The sequence below is a fragment of the Corvus brachyrhynchos genome, unplaced genomic scaffold (genome assembly GCF_000691975.1).
Source record: "Corvus brachyrhynchos isolate BGI_N302 unplaced genomic scaffold, ASM69197v1 scaffold69, whole genome shotgun sequence".
Taxonomy (NCBI): Eukaryota; Metazoa; Chordata; class Aves; order Passeriformes; family Corvidae; genus Corvus; species Corvus brachyrhynchos.
This window is the reverse complement of record NW_008240228.1, coordinates 5675555-5692861: the sequence shown is the minus strand read 5'-3', so window position 1 is coordinate 5692861 and position 17307 is coordinate 5675555. Positions and strand designations below refer to the sequence as shown.

At 42.2% G+C, this 17307-nt stretch overlaps 1 long non-coding RNA gene across 2 annotated transcripts in view; it reads right to left on the bottom strand.

The window, feature by feature from the left end:
- LOC108449384 overlaps window positions 1–17307 on the bottom strand; it is a 180383-nt gene that overhangs the window by 105437 nt on the left and 57639 nt on the right. The window contains exons 1-2 of one of the 2 annotated variants that reach the window (XR_001865564.1): window positions 15866–15976; window positions 14984–15155 (exon numbers count right to left, since the gene is read on the bottom strand). This is a non-coding gene — a long non-coding RNA (uncharacterized LOC108449384). Of the gene's footprint in view, window positions 1–14983; window positions 15156–15865; window positions 15977–17307 lie in introns of those variants that run through there. The other variant, XR_001865563.1, reaches the window with a different exon arrangement.

The window sequence follows — 17307 nt, the reverse complement described above, 5'->3', positions numbered from 1 at the left end:
GGAAGTGCTCCTGCTCCAGCACCAGGGAAGGAGGGAGAGAGAGGATGATTTTGCAATTAGCAATGCCCAGCTCTGCTCCTCCTCAGGAGTTGACCAGCTGCTGCAGCAGCAAGCCAATGCTCAACATTTGGAAAACCTCCCTGGATTTTCTTCCCTATCCTTACAACAAGTATAACTGGATACAGAATGATTTCCAAACAACTTCATTGTGTAAACCTTGCGAAAAAGAGAAATATTTTAGATAATGATCAATATTTTGAGGGGGAAAAAAATCCCAACCCTCTAGAAAAACTGGCAGAAACCCCCTACCAACTACTTGTATTAGGATAGGGAAGATTTCATTTATTTGAGGCCCCAATATGTTGTGAAGTCATCCTTAATTAAATGGCTTCAGCTTTAAGTATTAATCCACTTTTTAAAAATACTGCTCGAGTGTTTTGAGTCCGTTTTGGACACGCCTCTCTCAGCCCTCCCCAAAGAGCACCTGTTTCACTCTGGCTGGGATGATGTAAGGCAAGATCCATACGTTAAATGCGAGGGTGTCCTCTAGTGGCGGCAGGGCTGGATCTTTTCCATGGGACACAGGCAATAATCCACGAGGAAAGGATCCAGGAAGGCTGATCCCTGTACGTTCGGTGCCATCCCGAACGCAGGCGTTTGGTCTTTATGCAACGTTTTTGCTTTCTTCTTGCACTTTCACTTACTTTTCTTTCCTACTTGCTTCATTACCTCCTGTGGGATTTCTTTTTCACTCCTAACATCCATACAGAAATAGCAACTACAACTTTCCCTGAAGACAGTGGTGGGTTTAGGAGTTGGCGAAGTCATCTGAAAACATCAGAAATCAAAGTGGAGTAATTTAATTTTGAAATCTGATGCCACTTCCACCAGAAATCTGCACTTTGATTTTCACCAGTGCAGAGTAAGTCATTAATTCACAGTGTTCAGTACCAAACTGCAAACCCTGCAGCTTCCTGTCCTTTCCTCCAATTCAGCTACAGGGCAGCAGTGCAACGCTGGGGGCTCAGGACACACAGAAAATACCACATTCAATCTCCTCAACAGCATTTCTCAGAATGCCTGAGCCCTCCTGAAACTAATTTCACACGGCAGGTGGCAGTAGGTTGTTCCACTCATTAATTTTCATTGATAATTAAATTATTATTTTTAATATAATTAATTAAGCCCTGGTAGCACGGGTCTGGTTATGTTCTCAAACGATTTATCTTGTGTAAACCTTGCAGACATTCTCACAAAGATTCATGGCCCTGTTTGTGTGTCTGTATAGGAATATAAAAGGACTGACAGCTGCTCTTTTTGTGCTCTGCCATCCTGTGGATTTGTTGGAGTTTAATCAAAGGAAAAGATTTCTTTCTATATGTTGCTACAAAATAGCAAGAGGTGATACACAGTAATTACAGATGAGAGACTGAGCAGCGCAAAAGGAAGGAGAAATCCATCTCTGCTCTTTCCCCTGTTCTGCCTTTTCCTTCCAGGGAGAGAGTTAAAGGAAAATTTGATGTGGTTTCTTCGGGGCAATAAAGACCAGAAATCCTGCACGCAAATCAAGATGCAGATGTGCTTGTCAGTGTTGCTGTGCTGTCAGGGAAGGAAGGGAAAGCACTGGAGCTCCTGGGGGAACAAGGACAGCCCCAAGGGTACCCTGACAGGCAATGCCAGAGGTCACGTTCAGGCTGCCCACACACCCTCAAACAAACACATCAAACCACAGCACCTGGAAATTTTTGTTTTGTGAAGCTGGTCTGAAAATGTCCTGGGAACCACGAGAGTCTGGGAAATTTTCCATCCTGCCAGTTCTCTTCTCCCTGCAGTTTAATGCTCTTGCTGCCAATCCACAGTCTACAGAAAACACACTTGTTTTAACCTAAGGCTGTTTTTCAAACCCCTGGATGACTTCAGGTCACCTGAAAGAACTGTGAGGTTTTGTGTGAAGTTTCATTTTTCTTGCTCCAAACAAACTGATGGAAAACACAAAGATGGGTAGAGCAGGCACAGAAATTGATGGACACAGCCACTGGGCGATGAAAGCTCGGTGATGTGGGAACAAGACCGTGAGGAATGAGTTTGAATGATGTGTTTGGGTGTCAGCCTCCAGCAGATTACAAAGTCCTGCAGTAAATGGGATTCCTTTCACTTCTGACAGTTTGGGGAAAACAAAGGTCAGAAGTTACCTGCTGTTTTGGATACTAGAATAGCTTGCCAGTGGAACATCAGATATTAATGATTTTGGTGTTTTAACCTGATTCAAGCCTTCCACCTCTGCTAAGGAAGCATCTGCTGGTGTCACGAAGTGTAACTGAGGTTATTGATCCATGACTCAGTTGTGGAACACCAGGAGCTTCCCTCACGCTTCTCAGGCTCGGAGGATATTGGGAGCTAATGGCTCCAGCCCCACACTTTTTCTCCCAAAGGACCTGCCAGGGCTGACACAAGCAGGGAACTGCCCAACTGCACTGCCTGGTTCGTGCTGACTTTCCAGTATGTGCACATTTCCATCTGACTTAAACCTCCTGGGCATGGTAACATCCCCATGCCAGCACATCTCACTCACTCCAGCTACATGTTCATCCTTCCCTTCTGATTATTTCCAGGTTTTCTGGGACTGTTTCCAATGGATATAATTGTTAGTATTACATGCTAATCCTGAAAGTATATTGCTCTTCCTAATATTCCCAGACCTTAAAACACAGGGTATTTAAAAGAGAAGAAACACAGTTTGATGTCTATATTCTTCTACTTCAGGACTTTTGTAGAAATCCTCTAATTTCCAGTCTCTCATGACAACATGCAGTGGGCAAAATGAAGAATACTTTTTTAATATAACAGTAATAAATATTTTAGTTGTAACTCCTTATTGTAGGACTTAGTTATGCTGAAAAAATTAAGTTACCTCAGTTATACGACTTCAGGTAGAGTCATAACATAAATACTTTTGATAGCCAGGTTTTACAGTGCAAGCCAAGAAAATGTTCTATATAAACAGAGATACAAAAATTATTTATTACTGTCACTGGCCAATGTTACATGAACCTTTCTGCATTCTTCGTACCACCTAAGAACAAGCAAAATTCTCCTTTGCCTCATACCAAGTGATCTCACGTGGTAGTCATGCTGAATTATGAGCCTAAACAGGCATCAATCACTGTGGAATTCCACAACTCATTAGCTTAAAGGTGGGTAAAATGCTTTTTAAAAAAAATGTGGGGGGAGGGGGAACAGAGAACGAGTGAGAAATGTGATGTTATATAATTAACATCAAAATTGCTCATACCTATCTTGTTATAGCTCAACATCAGCAAGACTGGTAGAGCCATCCTCTTAAATAAAATTTTAAAAAAATGTTTATACTTAGTAATTCCCATTCATTAATGCTAAGAAATTAGCTTGAAACAGTTCCCAGCACAGCGCTGTTGGCAAAGCAGCTTCCAATGCTGTGAAAATGTTCTATTTCTGTAATGCAATTTAATCGGTATTAATTCACTTCTTATTCACTGAAAGGCCGTAATCACCAGAAAGACTCTTGGTATTCATAGAGGAGCAACGTGTGTAATTCCATCAGAAATGCACTGCACTCCAGGATTCAGGATAGCATAGCTAAAGCCTTCCAAAAATCTGTCTCTTTACACACCAATGTCTGTCTTCCAGAACTTTTTGACTCATCTATACTTATCTAGTTTAAGGCAAAGCTTGAGCAAATATTTTTATTATTAAATGACTAAAAGCTCTATTTTTCAGCGTAACACCATCCACCAATATAGTTATTTCTCTCTTGTTAAGTCAAATGCTCAACTTAATTAAGGAAATTCTCAGGGAAAATCTGATTTCTGTCAGCCAGTGGCAGGCACACTGGCTCAGAGAAAACAGCTGCTCTTTAACAAAAGTCAGGGCATTTTGCAAGCATTAGACTGTGGCTTTATGCTTCATTTTGCTCTAGCAATCCAGTTTCACTAAAAAATGCAAGTAGGGATGTATTGAGGTGCAAAATAAACTTGGGTCAAACCAGAAAAAAACAGAAAGCAGAATTGAACACCTTCTTGTCTCAGTGCAAGTCCTCAAAGGGCTCCTTCTATGTGCTATTTTCTTTCTTTTTGCTAAACCCCCTGGCCTCTGCTCACTTGAAAGCTGATGAAGTTTTCAGCTAAAAACCTACTGAGCTGCAGCCTTAAGTAAGGCCTTCATCAACCACCTATGAAAAATTCGTATTTCTGACAAACATAATTTGGGTGTCACTTCACCAAGAGAAGAGAATGTCTCTACAGGAAGAGCAACGTTAACAAGTAATCATCATTAAATCTCTTCACTGAGAAACAATGGAAAACTTGCATCTGAACCTGTAATTGGTCACTGCCAATTATTTTTTTCCCCCCAAACCTTCTTGTTTCCATTAATGGTAAAGCTGTCCTCATTTTTATGCCACATCCTATTTTCAGGTGTGTGGGCAGCACAGCAAAGCCCACAGCTCTCAACTAGGCAGCCCCCAAAAAAAGCGCAAGGACAATTTTGCACAGCGCCAGGACGGCTCTGAGATGATCCCTGTGATGCACGGGGTGGCACTCGAGGCCCAGCAGTGCAGGGGCCCTCGGAACTCAGCCACACAGGAAAACTCACGGAGTGCAGGAACCTCTCTTGCCATTGAGCAGTTTGCACATTCCCTGGGGCCGGGCAGAGCTGTCTCCCCTTCCACACTGTTACAGTTGGGTCTGTCAGAGCCTCCCTCACACCTTTTTTTCCCCTTTTTTGGAACTAAGCACTTCTTTCAAACACAGCACCAGCACCTCCCTTGTCATGTGACAGCTCTGTGATAAATCTGCCATGAGGCTGACATGAAGACATGGAAGATTTTGCAACTCCCTAACCCATCTAAGAGGTTTCAGCTCCATCTTTTCACCTCTAAGGAAAAAGCCTGAATGGCATCTGCATTTGAAAAGGGAGAAGGGGAGACTCAGCGCTGAGAATTCCTTTCCACACTGTAAAAACCAAACACACCATCCTCAGAATCTGTGAAGAGCAGAGCATATGTGTGTAAAACTCACTAACCCAGTGATCAGGACACTCTCCTAGGAGGAGGATTGATGTGTCTTTTATAGAAAGCCACGGCTGGATAAAATAAAAACGAGTCCCTGGAGATGGCACTGAAAAGTCAATGTTTCCTGCCAGATGGTACAGCACACACAGGGCCTGTAGGAGCTCCCCTGGCTTCCAGCAGAGCTCCGTGCCCCGAGGACACCCGAAACACCAGGGAAGAGCACGCCAGAGCTTCAGTGTTGGGCAGCACTTGGGCTGCCAACCAAAGAGCCTCTGCATCCATCACAAACACCTCTTGATGCAAAACCAATTGCTACACACACCCCTCACCCTTCAGAGAGACCAAGATACGGATCTGATTCTGTTTTTATTTTTACAGGCCAGCACAAAATGAAGTGTGAGGAGGCTGATAAATGTGAAGAGCATGGTGCCATGGTTACCAGTGACATTAGATCCCTGGCTGAGCAAACTGCTGCAGGAACGATTTCTGTATAAACAGAATTACTCAATTATGTCAGCTGTGTGTCTATAAAACGTGATGCAATTGGATTTCACAGATGCAGGAGGTGGTTGGTGTTTGCTCTGCCTGCGTGGAGACGCCTCAGTGAGCTCTTTTGCTCTACTCAGTGGTCACACTGCTTCCACTCTGACTTCTCTGATCACACCAGCTCTGCCCTGACTCCCAAGAAACGGACTGGCACTGAGCTGACTGAAATTACGACTCTGCTGTATCACTCCAAGCAAAATAAAATGTGCCAGAAAGAGTTTAATTTTTCTCTCTCTCATGGAAAAGACACAATTTACCTTGCATGATGTATTACAGGCCAATCAAAGCTCTGGAATTCTGGAAACCTGAGTCATTCCTGTGTCTGAAATTGGAAGCATAGCATGATACTGGTTGCAGTTTGTCTGGCCTAACCATGAGCCAAAGACAGAGCATGTTGCTGGGGCTGTCCAGCTGAGCTGTGATTCCATCCAAGGATGGAGATTTCACAGCTGCTCTGGGCCCCTGCTCTACATTTTCCCAAACCCACTGAAACGTGACTGCATGGGGTAGGTTTGTAAGCCGAAGCAAAGCCTCATCATCTTGCTTTGCATCTATTTTTGCTACTGCAAAGTGGAAATAATATTATAATAATCTCTCTTAAAGTGGCCAGAGACCTGTTGATGAGAAGCATGGCAATTGTCATTTCCACTTACAAATTCAAACCGAAGTCTGAGAAGAGCAACAAGTTTAAGTGCAAGCATGCAAAAGCCATTTTATTCCAGAAGTAGAAGGAAGAAGAATTGATCATGTTCCCAGATCTGATGCCCAGGCCTCTGCTGCATGTAGCTGCTGCTCAAAGAGGGGAGACATCAGTTTGGACTTTGGGGATTTGGCACCAGTGACATGATTCCAGGAATGAGAATTCTAGATATTGGAATAGAAAGATATCCCTCTAATGGGATAGAGGTTCCATTCACCAAACAGAGCAATGATCATGGGGGTAACAGTTGAGAGACAAAAATTACTGACGATATTTGATAATACAGCAACAAAATAAATCCTCTATGATTCCAAAGAGGAGGAAGATCCTGCTGTGAGTCAAGCACTTATTCTTGTCTTGGATGCAGGATGATATGAGGTGAGACTGCAAACTAGTCACAGGTACTTGAACACTGAACTGCTCCATAAAGCTTTGACTTTAGGCATGAATAGAACAGAGCAGCTCAACTTCCAACAGCAGGACAATGTGCTGAGACCTGACTCTGGCTCTCAGCAAAGGTCAACAGGACAAGCTGTGCCCTTGGAAAATACTGTCCTGAAAGGAAGAATTCATCTACTGCATGCTTGTATTAAAGCTACACAGCTCACACACATCTGGCAATGTCTGGGGCTCCCCTTCCTTGGTGCCCACAGGAAATGCAGGATATAACAGTGCCTTGGGGGTGAGCAGGAGCGCCTTTGACAGGTTTATTCTGTTTGTATCGCACCCAAACAGCAGCACTGCTGTGAGCAGCTATTGACAGTACCAGCACTGTAGTGGCATGGATTTTACACTCATAAATTACTAAACTGGCCTTAAGCCCTGCTTCATGCCAAGACGGCACCACAAATCAAAGGAGACACATCCATCAATGGCTTGTCATTAGCACAATCAAGTGGACCATTCCTACCAGTCTCTGAGATGACGACAGAAATTGTGTTTGAACACAGGAGTAAAAAACCAAAGGTTTTTTTTTCTGAGATTCTGCCTTAGAAAAGTAACTCTTGATGGTCCCAGACTAATCCAAATATAGCTGATAAGTATCATTTAGTGGGTTTTTACAACTAGTACTCTTTCATATCTCACTGATCCTTATCCCTTAAAAGCCTTTGACTGATGCTGTGAAAGAAAATCTCTGGAATCCTCATCTTCTCCTGCCACCTTTCAGCCACTTACTGTCAGATACCCACTGCCAACGACACTCTTGAGCTTCAGATGCTGGTCACAAATTCTGCAAACGGACAAGTTACAGCCTCCCTGCCCCTGCAGCCAACACACAGAATTTACCATTTACTTCCCTGTTCCCTTGGCACATATAAACACAACTTCTGCTAAGTCTTTCCTTGTCCCATAGTCACAGCAAACAGCTTCTGCATTTCCTTGTCCTGGGACTGCTGGATACAGTGAATGGCAGATTTATGGGACGATTTATTTGAGGAAAAAATTATTTGTCATGTATTTGAAATTTTCTGATGGTCTTTTCATCACTGAGCTAAATGTGGTGGTGTAAGAAAGGTAAGTTCAGCTCACGAGGAATTATAAGGAAAGATATCAAGGGGAACTGATACTCTTTCAGTAAATTCTATCTATCTAAACACAATTTCAGGTCTGTGAGTGGATGTCAGGGAAGCCGAACAGAGCACAAAAGGGGTCACAGGAGTGCAGGGCTGACCCGCACAACCTCACACACCAACAAATCACTGAGGCACTCAGGTCTTAAACAAAATGCTTCACAGCCCTTCGGCAACACTGAGGTGAGACTTGGAAACCAGAAGACCCAATTATTCCATTCAGGCTTTCATCATCCTTTTGTAAGTCATTCCCACTGCCTTGAAGAGTGAATTAAGGAGAAGAGGATTAAAGATAGAAGAATAATAAAGGATGAAAAAAGGCAAAACATGAAAGGATAGCAATGACACAAATACTCTAATTTCAACTCTCAGTAACAACTTTCATTTTGAATCCTTCACTGACTGGGAAAGGGCTATGTGTATTGAGAAAAGTGCTTATATACAATTTGTGACTATTCTAATTAAATTTTTAAAAACCCCAAAATGAGGAATTTTTACCAAGTTCTATTGAATGGTCAAATTAAACCAAGAAAGTCTTATTGTGTCTATGTCATTATCTGGTTTTTCATCTGAATGGCAAAAAGCTACAATTAATCCCCGATTTATTTTTCTTTTCCATTTTCTATGGCCTAATGGGATTTAACCACTCAGTTTTATTCCCATACACATCCCCTCTTCTATAAAAGTGCTCCTACCTGCAAGCTCCTCAGGGAGTACAATGCTTGTTCCAGCTGGTGCTATTCCCGAAGCTATAGCTCCCTGTAATGATTGAGGCTGTTGCAGAATACCGTAACCCCAAAATCAGTGTTGAGTTTCCACAGGTGTCCTTGGTACCCCCCACAGGTGATTGCTGAAGCAAACTGTAATGGAAAAAGCTGACAAGCACCTGGCACATTCCTGGTAAGTGAGAAAAGGGCAAGGAAAGGGCTCACCAAGTGTGCCCAAAAGCATGACTCTGTTGACAACTTCTCCTTTGAGGGTGGAGGCAGCCCATCACTGGGATTAGCTCCTGACCACACTGATTTGGAACATCCCAAACAAGACAAAACAACTTCTTTCCCTCATTTCTAACGTCTTCTGATTTATGTGAGCCAAGCATCCCTTAACATGGGCATGTATAAAGACATGCACATGGATTTAGAAAAGCACAGACAACATTTTACCTTCTGAAGGATAAAACAGAATGTGCGTATAAACAAATTCATCTACATTCACGTTCTTCCTGCTTTACACCTGCCCATCCAGGGAGAGGGAGAGCCATGCATGCTGCTTTCATCTTTCATTCCATATGGGAAGCAGTTCATGCATTTTTCTAACTACTTTTTATTTAAGACACATATGCCCTATACTAGCACCAGTCTTCTGAAATAGCCATTTCAGCAACCATGTGTAAGATGTTCTTTTCTAATAAGAGCAGTAACAACAGGATTTGAAGTGTCAGGATTCAAGATAATCTCTTGGCAGAACACTAGGAGGGAATTGTAGGAAACCACACTATAAATCTGGCTGAGGTGCTAAGACATTTTAAATAGTGAATCTACTTAATCAGAGTAGCAATTGTGTCATCTTTTTACCTTTGCTTATTCTGGGTATTTCTAATGCACTCACATAGTTGCACTTAAGTGCTAGACAGCAACTGTGTATAGGACTGTGTGAAAAGCACTGATCTCACAACTGCCTCTAATGCAGCTAAAAGCTGCACATTAAAAAACGGGGCAACATAAATGCTTAAAGACCCTAGTACAGTTCAAGAAAGAAAAGGAAAATTAAAGGGAAAAAAAAAAAAAAGAGGCTGTGAGACAGAGGAGTAGAAATAAAAGCAGCCAAGAAGGTGTTGGTTTGAAGGCATTGCGGAGGCACCAAAACATTACCCAGCATAGAGTGAACATGGCAGGGACAAGAAAAAGAAAATGCAGAAGATGCCTTTTCTCACTCATGTTTTACCACTATGACAAAATCATGGGTCCTACTTGCACAAGCTACATAAACTACAAACACACTTCTCAGAGATGAACAGAGACTGGAGGAGAGAAGGACACTTTCCTAGGTTGATAAAAATCAGAGTCTGAAACCAGACACTTATTTACACAGCAAATCCTCAGTTTAGAAGAGCTGGATAAGTGGTGCTGCCTTTAATGCTCCTCTCTCATCTCCCAAGAGTAACAATTCAGAGCTCTCACATAACAGTGTGGGAAGAAGGTGCTTCCATCACTACTCCCACCGTTCTAGAGACAGAACGGAGAAAGTTCCAGTAACAGGAAAAAAAATGTAACATTGCTCTGGGAAAAACATTTACAATGCCACCTCTTCTTGGGTGAAAAACTGGATTTGTTTCCTTAGGACTTGCTGCATTTCTTTGTGGAAGCTGTTCACTGTCCCACTTCACTGTACACCCGGCACATCCTCTCTGGATTTTTCTCCAGAACTGGATCCTGGCAGCCCAACAAGGGAGAAAAACCATGGCATATTGTAGGCCTTGGTAACTGGAGACACCCAAACTCCACCTCCATTTTCTATCCAAAAGGTCACAATTCTTCACAAAAAAATCCACAGAAATAAAGCACTGAGTTTTAAACACTGAAAGCCAAGATTTACTCCTATAAAACTCAGGCACTGAGCAGAAACAGAGCCAATGCGGGAGCAAAAGGTTTCACTTTAAGTACCCAAGAATTGCTCAGCTGGTGAAGATCTGCAAGAGCAGCTCTGGATTTCAGCGTGCAGCTGTTCTGTGACAGTCCCAGTGCAGGCAGATCCAGCCCATTTTCACAGCCAGATAACCTCAAATGTGGAGTAGCTGGAAGGGTTGGGCACAAAGCAAACCCACTTCCAGAGAATGGGAGACAACACAGGGAACCTGCCTACTACTATTTCTAATATTCTAAGGAAGCTATCCAAGAAAACCATCAGGGCTTTTACATTTGCTCTGCTGTGCCCCAGAGGGAGCAGCACCACCCGCACCACCCAAAAAGGAATTTGCAAAGCTGATTCTCAGTGAGATTTTCTCTTTCTGAAAGGTAAAAAAGGTTAATTTTCAGCAAGAAGAATCAGGAACCTCATGGAAAACATAATATAAAGTTCACCATTTTTAAAATTTCTATTTACTTTTTTCCCATTAAAAAACAAATCTATGCTCTGGAACATTTTGGACTTCTGAAGTTTTCAGTGGGATAAAACCCAAACTAACTGCTTGATGATCTCTAAGCTGCAAGATCACGTTTCCTTGCACGTGTACAACGAAAAATATTGAATAAAACTTCTAAGAAACCCTTCTTTGCTGGGTACTTAGCAAAATTGATTGAAATTCAGATTTTTTTGCCCACTGGCAAGTTCTGATAACTCAGTATCTATTTGCATTCCAAATCAACAGGAAAAATCAAAATATTCATAGATTCTCTAAAACAAAATGCACTTAACAATTTTGCCATAGAGAAAATTGACTTTTCTAAGCAATTTAAGTGCTGTTTTTCCTTTCCTGGATATATCTTCTCCTGGAAGTCAGCATGGGGACTTGTAGCCCTGATTTTCCCCAGTGAGATATCATATACATTAGGGGTTTTTTCCCCCCCGCCAATTCATGTGCTATTTTTGTCAAAAAAAAAAATAAAAGCAGCAGTTACTTAAATCTAGAGCTTGTCCTACCAGAATATTGCTACATTTTTAAATTAAGCCCTTAGGTATCAAATGAAATTTGAAGATGAAAAGAAAAATATTTACACCCCAAAGTAGCCAAGTGACCATTAATTATGAAAGCAAAAATCACCTCAAACCCAGATTTAAGTTATTACATTAAAAACTTGAAGCTAAATCTTTCCCCTCTCTCACCACAACACTATTGCTTAGTGCAGGCTCTTTCTTTAGTTTTTTTCTAGGAAAAAATCCAAAGTAAATGCATTTCTTTTACCTAAAGCAAAACAGGAATGAAGCCAAGTCTCATGTGGTTCATGGAATGGGAAAAACCTTCCCTTTTTTATCTTCTAAACATATTTTTAAGCCAAGTCCATCGGGACAAGCTGCAAGCTCCAATAAATCTCAACTGCCTCCACAGTCCTGCATTTCCCACTTTAGCTCATGCACCTACATTGTCCAGAAGCCTGGGCTGTGTAAAACTCTGGATTATTCTCAGGTAACCGGAATAATGGGAGAAAAGAAGGAACTGACCCACACATGAACCTATGAACTAAGCAGAAGGTGTCATTTAATATTAAACTTTAATAAAATATTAAACACTTGGCTGCGTTTAACAAAGTCAAGCGACCCTGGCTCCCCTGCTGGGGTGATTCGCAATCCAACAGCCAAAGTCACTCACAAATGTGTCAGCACCACCAATTTATTGGGAACGGCTGCTGGAGTCACACCAGTGCCATCTTTCCCCCCTGCCACACTCTGTTTTGAATATGCACACGGACATTAATTACAGCCAGGCAGTGACTCACAACCCCAAGTGACTCTGCTCTCATGGCTACACAGAGCAGGCCACGCGTGTCCTCACAGCAACAGCCTTCAAACACCACACACAAATCCCTGTTTGGAGTGTACCTTTTAACATGCAAAAATGAGGAAAAAGGATTTGAGGCTTTGTAAGGAGGATTTTTTTTCCTAAGGGGCCATTGGAGAAGTGGGTGTAGCACATGCTTCAGAGCCTACAGCACATACCTTTAGCCAAGCAGAATTAATGACTCTAATTAGCACTGCTGGGGGCAGCAGTATGAGGCAGGCATTTATACACAGGGGAAAGCTCAGTTGTGCTAGAGGTTCTCCCTGGCACAAAACAGGAGGTTACCTGTGATAAGCACACAGTAATGGCGAGCTGCCTTTAGAGATGCTTTATATTAACAGCAAATAGTGATTCTCACAGCAGGACCACTTTTTAAACTATCTGAAAGTGCTTTATGTTTAAAAGCACTATGAGCAGACTCAGAAGTGGCTGTTAGGCTGTGCCTAGGACAAACAAAACAGAAAGCAGACACTCCAGGTTGATTGCCATCATATCTGGTCTCCATCAAGAGCCAGAAATTACCTATATTTATCCCATTTTGCATCACACATGTCAGTTAATGTATAAATAGAGACGAGCGTATGGGATCTTGTGCTGAACTACACCAGTGAGTCACCAAAGAGGGGGAAGGATAATCTTTTTCTCTTGCCTCTATAGGCAAGGTAGTATTTATCAGCAAGTGAAAAGCAAGGTAGGGGCACAGAAAATTCTGATGAGAGAGAGACAAGGCTGGTGAAAAACAGGGGCTCAGGTGACCCATGGGATCTCCTTAATTCTGCAGGACAAGGGCCTGAGCAAACAGACTGAGGTGAAAGCTGGCCCTGATTTAAGCACAGACTTGGACTAGAGGCCTCTAGAAATCTTTAAAATTTAAAGTATTCTGTGATTCTAGGAGGCAACACGGCCCAAAATAGAGAGGCAGTTCTGGGAATCCACAACATCTGAGCATCTACCTGGAACTGTGCTCAGAGTATTTGCTTTTCCTTGAGACCCAGAAACCTTTGTTTTCTTGCTGGGAGACAGTTTTTATGATGCTCTGAGTGGCAGAAGTAACGTAACCATAAATCTCTCTCAGACTTCAGCAAAGTTGGGTTGCACAGGGACTGCAGAATATTGCACTAGAAGCCTTACAGGGGGTTTAGGGAATAGAGGGGTTAGGAAAAAGGAAAATGCATCCCACTCGTAGCAACATCATTTAAATCCAGTTCTGGTGCTTGCATTTATCCCCACAGTGTTTTCTATCATAAATCAGGTATTATTTTCCTTCTGCACAACAATAAACAATACAATCAGCAGCAACATCTGGGCTCTGCTTTTCTTAATAGCACCTTCATGCAGTTATAATGTAAAACACAAGAATTGGAAATGAAACAGAAATGCTAATTTGACACTTGGAACTTTATTACAGCTGCACAATTTAAAGTAATTTTAACTGTAGACTGTTGCTGTTAGGTTATATTTTTCAGTAACACCTTTTTCATCCAGGGATGTTTTCTTCATCATCATCACTGGTGTTTTGGATGGTTTAGACTTACTTTTCCTGTTCTTTTCTTACAGAAGGCCATGGGTCACTTTAAGCCAAGATTTCTCTGTACGCAGTGAGTGTCCCCAGCCACTGTTCCCTGCCATGTTTCAGGATGAACAGAGCTTCCTCCCAGTGAGGTACAGACTGACCTGCAGGGTCCCTGCTGTCTTTCTCTGACCTTTGACATCAGGCCCTTGTAATAAGGCAGGACAGAAGTTTAGGCATGGTGCCAGGTGTTACCTTCTACTTATGTGACCACGTTTAGGAAGGGCACATGCTGAAACCCCTCATTTTATCATCCCTCCTAATGCTGCTGTGTCACTGGTGCTGGCCTTTCAACGTCTGTGCAACACTTCAAGTAACACTTCTGTAAACTGCCCCACAGTGGTAAAAACGCAACAGCATCCAGAACACTAAGGGGGAAAAGTACAAACCTGCCCTGATGTCAGCTTTGTCTCCCAGACCTCTGGGAAACCACAGAGCTAAAGACACTTGACCCGATCTGTAACTTAACTGCAAATGCAGCTGTGAATGCATGGTAGTGCTTGAAGTGTTCCTTGCAAAGTAAATTCTTTCTTTGCACATCAGTTTATACCACTTCTACTGCTGGGAACATCAACAAACCTCTAATTTCCTTTAGCTCAACATTACATTGATCCACAAAGACCTTGGGAATGTTCCCCCTTCTCATTATATTTTTGTTTTCCTGGGAAGAGAGAAGGGTTCATGGTCACAGATAAACAGTGCTTTGAGTTTCCCTTCCAACCTCACTTCAGCAGCCGTGGAAACGCCTTCCAAAGCTCCTGCAGCCAGGGCTCCTGACTGTAAATGCCTCCAGCATCCCTGAGCTGATGGGAAGGCTGGACAGGGGCCAGCACTGTCCACTGACTCATCACCTCTGTCACTGCTGCTCTCCAGTCAGGCTCAGAGAAAAGCCTGGGGCTTTTGTCCTTGTTTATTTGCCAGTCTCATCGAAGGAACCTTCTTGTGTGCTCCCTGGGAGCACCTTGAAACTCCAGGGTCACAGTGGCTACAACAGCAATTTACAGTAATTCAGAAGCAAGTTAATTAGCTACAAATATATGCAAAATTCACTTACCACATCACTGAGATTTGTGAAATCTTTGCACCCAGTCTCTTATTTCCTTATTCCTTGTTCTGCCTGATTAACACACGATGCATTTTCGTCTATCTTGAGGTTAGATGCCTGAAGCTTTTCCACAGTAAATTACAAACAATTCACATTTCTTGAGTTAACATTCATTGTTTCACTAGAAAGAAAAAAACCAACAAACACTTCATAAGCCTCAGGTCTTTTATTTCCCATGAAATCAAATAATCACCAGTACAGGCTCATCCCAAAATCTCATTTACTTCCATGGGTTTGAAAAAATTATTCCATAAATTCGGGTCAAATGCTGTTTTAAGATTAAAAAGTGATTTACTGTTGACCTTGGGTAGCCAGAACTCTATTTTGTATCTCTACCAGGTTAGCAAATTTGAAACAATCCCCATTTGCCATCCACCAGCTAATTATGCCTCCGTTTGCTACCACTAGTCAATAGTAACTATAAACATATAAATGTCTATTTAGCTTTATTTACATAATTTGGGAAAATTATTTCTAGCAGGGAAATAAAACCAGAAAGGGACCAAAGGAACAAGGTTTGGTTGGGAACAGGAGCAATTCACTGTCACCAATTTCATGACACAACTGTGCACCTTCCCAGCACCAGTCCCCCCACCAGGAACTAAGTGCAGCTAATGCTGCTTATGGATAAAGATGGACAACACTCAGCACTTTATCAGGGTGAAAATGTAGGTTTGTGATGTCCACATAAGCACTATACACACATGGATTTCTGAATGGAAATTCTGGGAGGAAACTAGGCAGCTGTGCTCAAACCCAAGCTCAGTATCACACTTGTATCTAAACTCTGAATGTGAGCTGTACCCAAAATGTTGCCCATATGTTACTTACTTGCCAAGGGATTTGAGGGAAAGAAGGTTAAGTAGTACATTCAGACAAGCTCTGATCATTCATGTGTGGAGCAGACACAAAATAAGGAGCAGCAGTTGTACGGCTGGAGGCAAAGGGGAGACAGTACAGGCTCATCCCAAAATCTCATTTACTTCCATGGGTTTGAAAAAATTATTCCATAAATTCGGGTCAAATGCTGTTTTAAGATTAAAAAGTGATTTACTGTTGACCTTGGGTAGCCAGAACTCTATTTTGTATCTCTACCAGGTTAGCAAATTTGAAACAATCCCCATTTGCCATCCACCAGCTAATTATGCCTCCGTTTGCTACCACTAGTCAATAGTAACTATAAACATATAAATGTCTATTTAGCTTTATTTACATAATTTGGGAAAATTATTTCTAGCAGGGAAATAAAACCAGAAAGGGACCAAAGGAACAAGGTTTGGTTGGGAACAGGAGCAATTCACTGTCACCAATTTCATGACACAACTGTGCACCTTCCCAGCACCAGTCCCCCCACCAGGAACTAAGTGCAGCTAATGCTGCTTATGGATAAAGATGGACAACACTCAGCACTTTATCAGGGTGAAAATGTAGGTTTGTGATGTCCACATAAGCACTATACACACATGGATTTCTGAATGGAAATTCTGGGAGGAAACTAGGCAGCTGTACTCAAACCCAAGCTCAGTATCACACTTGTATCTAAACTCTGAATGTGAGCTGTACCCAAAATGTTGCCCATATGTTACTTACTTGCCAAGGGATTTGAGGGAAAGAAGGTTAAGTAGTACATTCAGACAAGCTCTGATCATTCATGTGTGGAGCAGACACAAAATAAGGAGCAGCAGTTGTACGGCTGGAGGCAAAGGGGAGACAGAAATGGGAAGAGGGAAGCAAGAGGTCTACAGCTGAATCATGCCTAGTCTCCCCATCTTTCTTGGTTTTGACAGAATCCTCGGATGTAGAAAAAGTTTCATTTGCCAGTTTGTCATTAAATGCCCGCCTGTGCCTACAACCAGTACAAAGAGCAGGTAACTTCCAATAATTCCTACAAAAGAAGGCAAAAATGTTACTGACAGTATCTCGTACATCTCCCTCACCTGATTTTCTGATACTTCCTCTTCTCATGCCCACTCCCCAAAATAAAATACATTAGAAAAAGAAAAATATAGCTATATTTAGAAAGAGTAACAAGCCATCACTATTTTTCTGACTGACCCTAAACCTCCAACATCTCATGTTCTGTTCCATCCACACAGGTGGGAAGCCACTGAGACACTTCATTCAGGGTGGAACCACACCAGTTTAGAACCGCTGAGCATCATAAATATGACACTAATCAAATGGGCGGGGAGTGGGCAGAAAAATGCCACAAAACCCCAATGATTTCTATGAATAAATGCCCGAAATTCAAATTCCACAGCTGGCAACTTCAG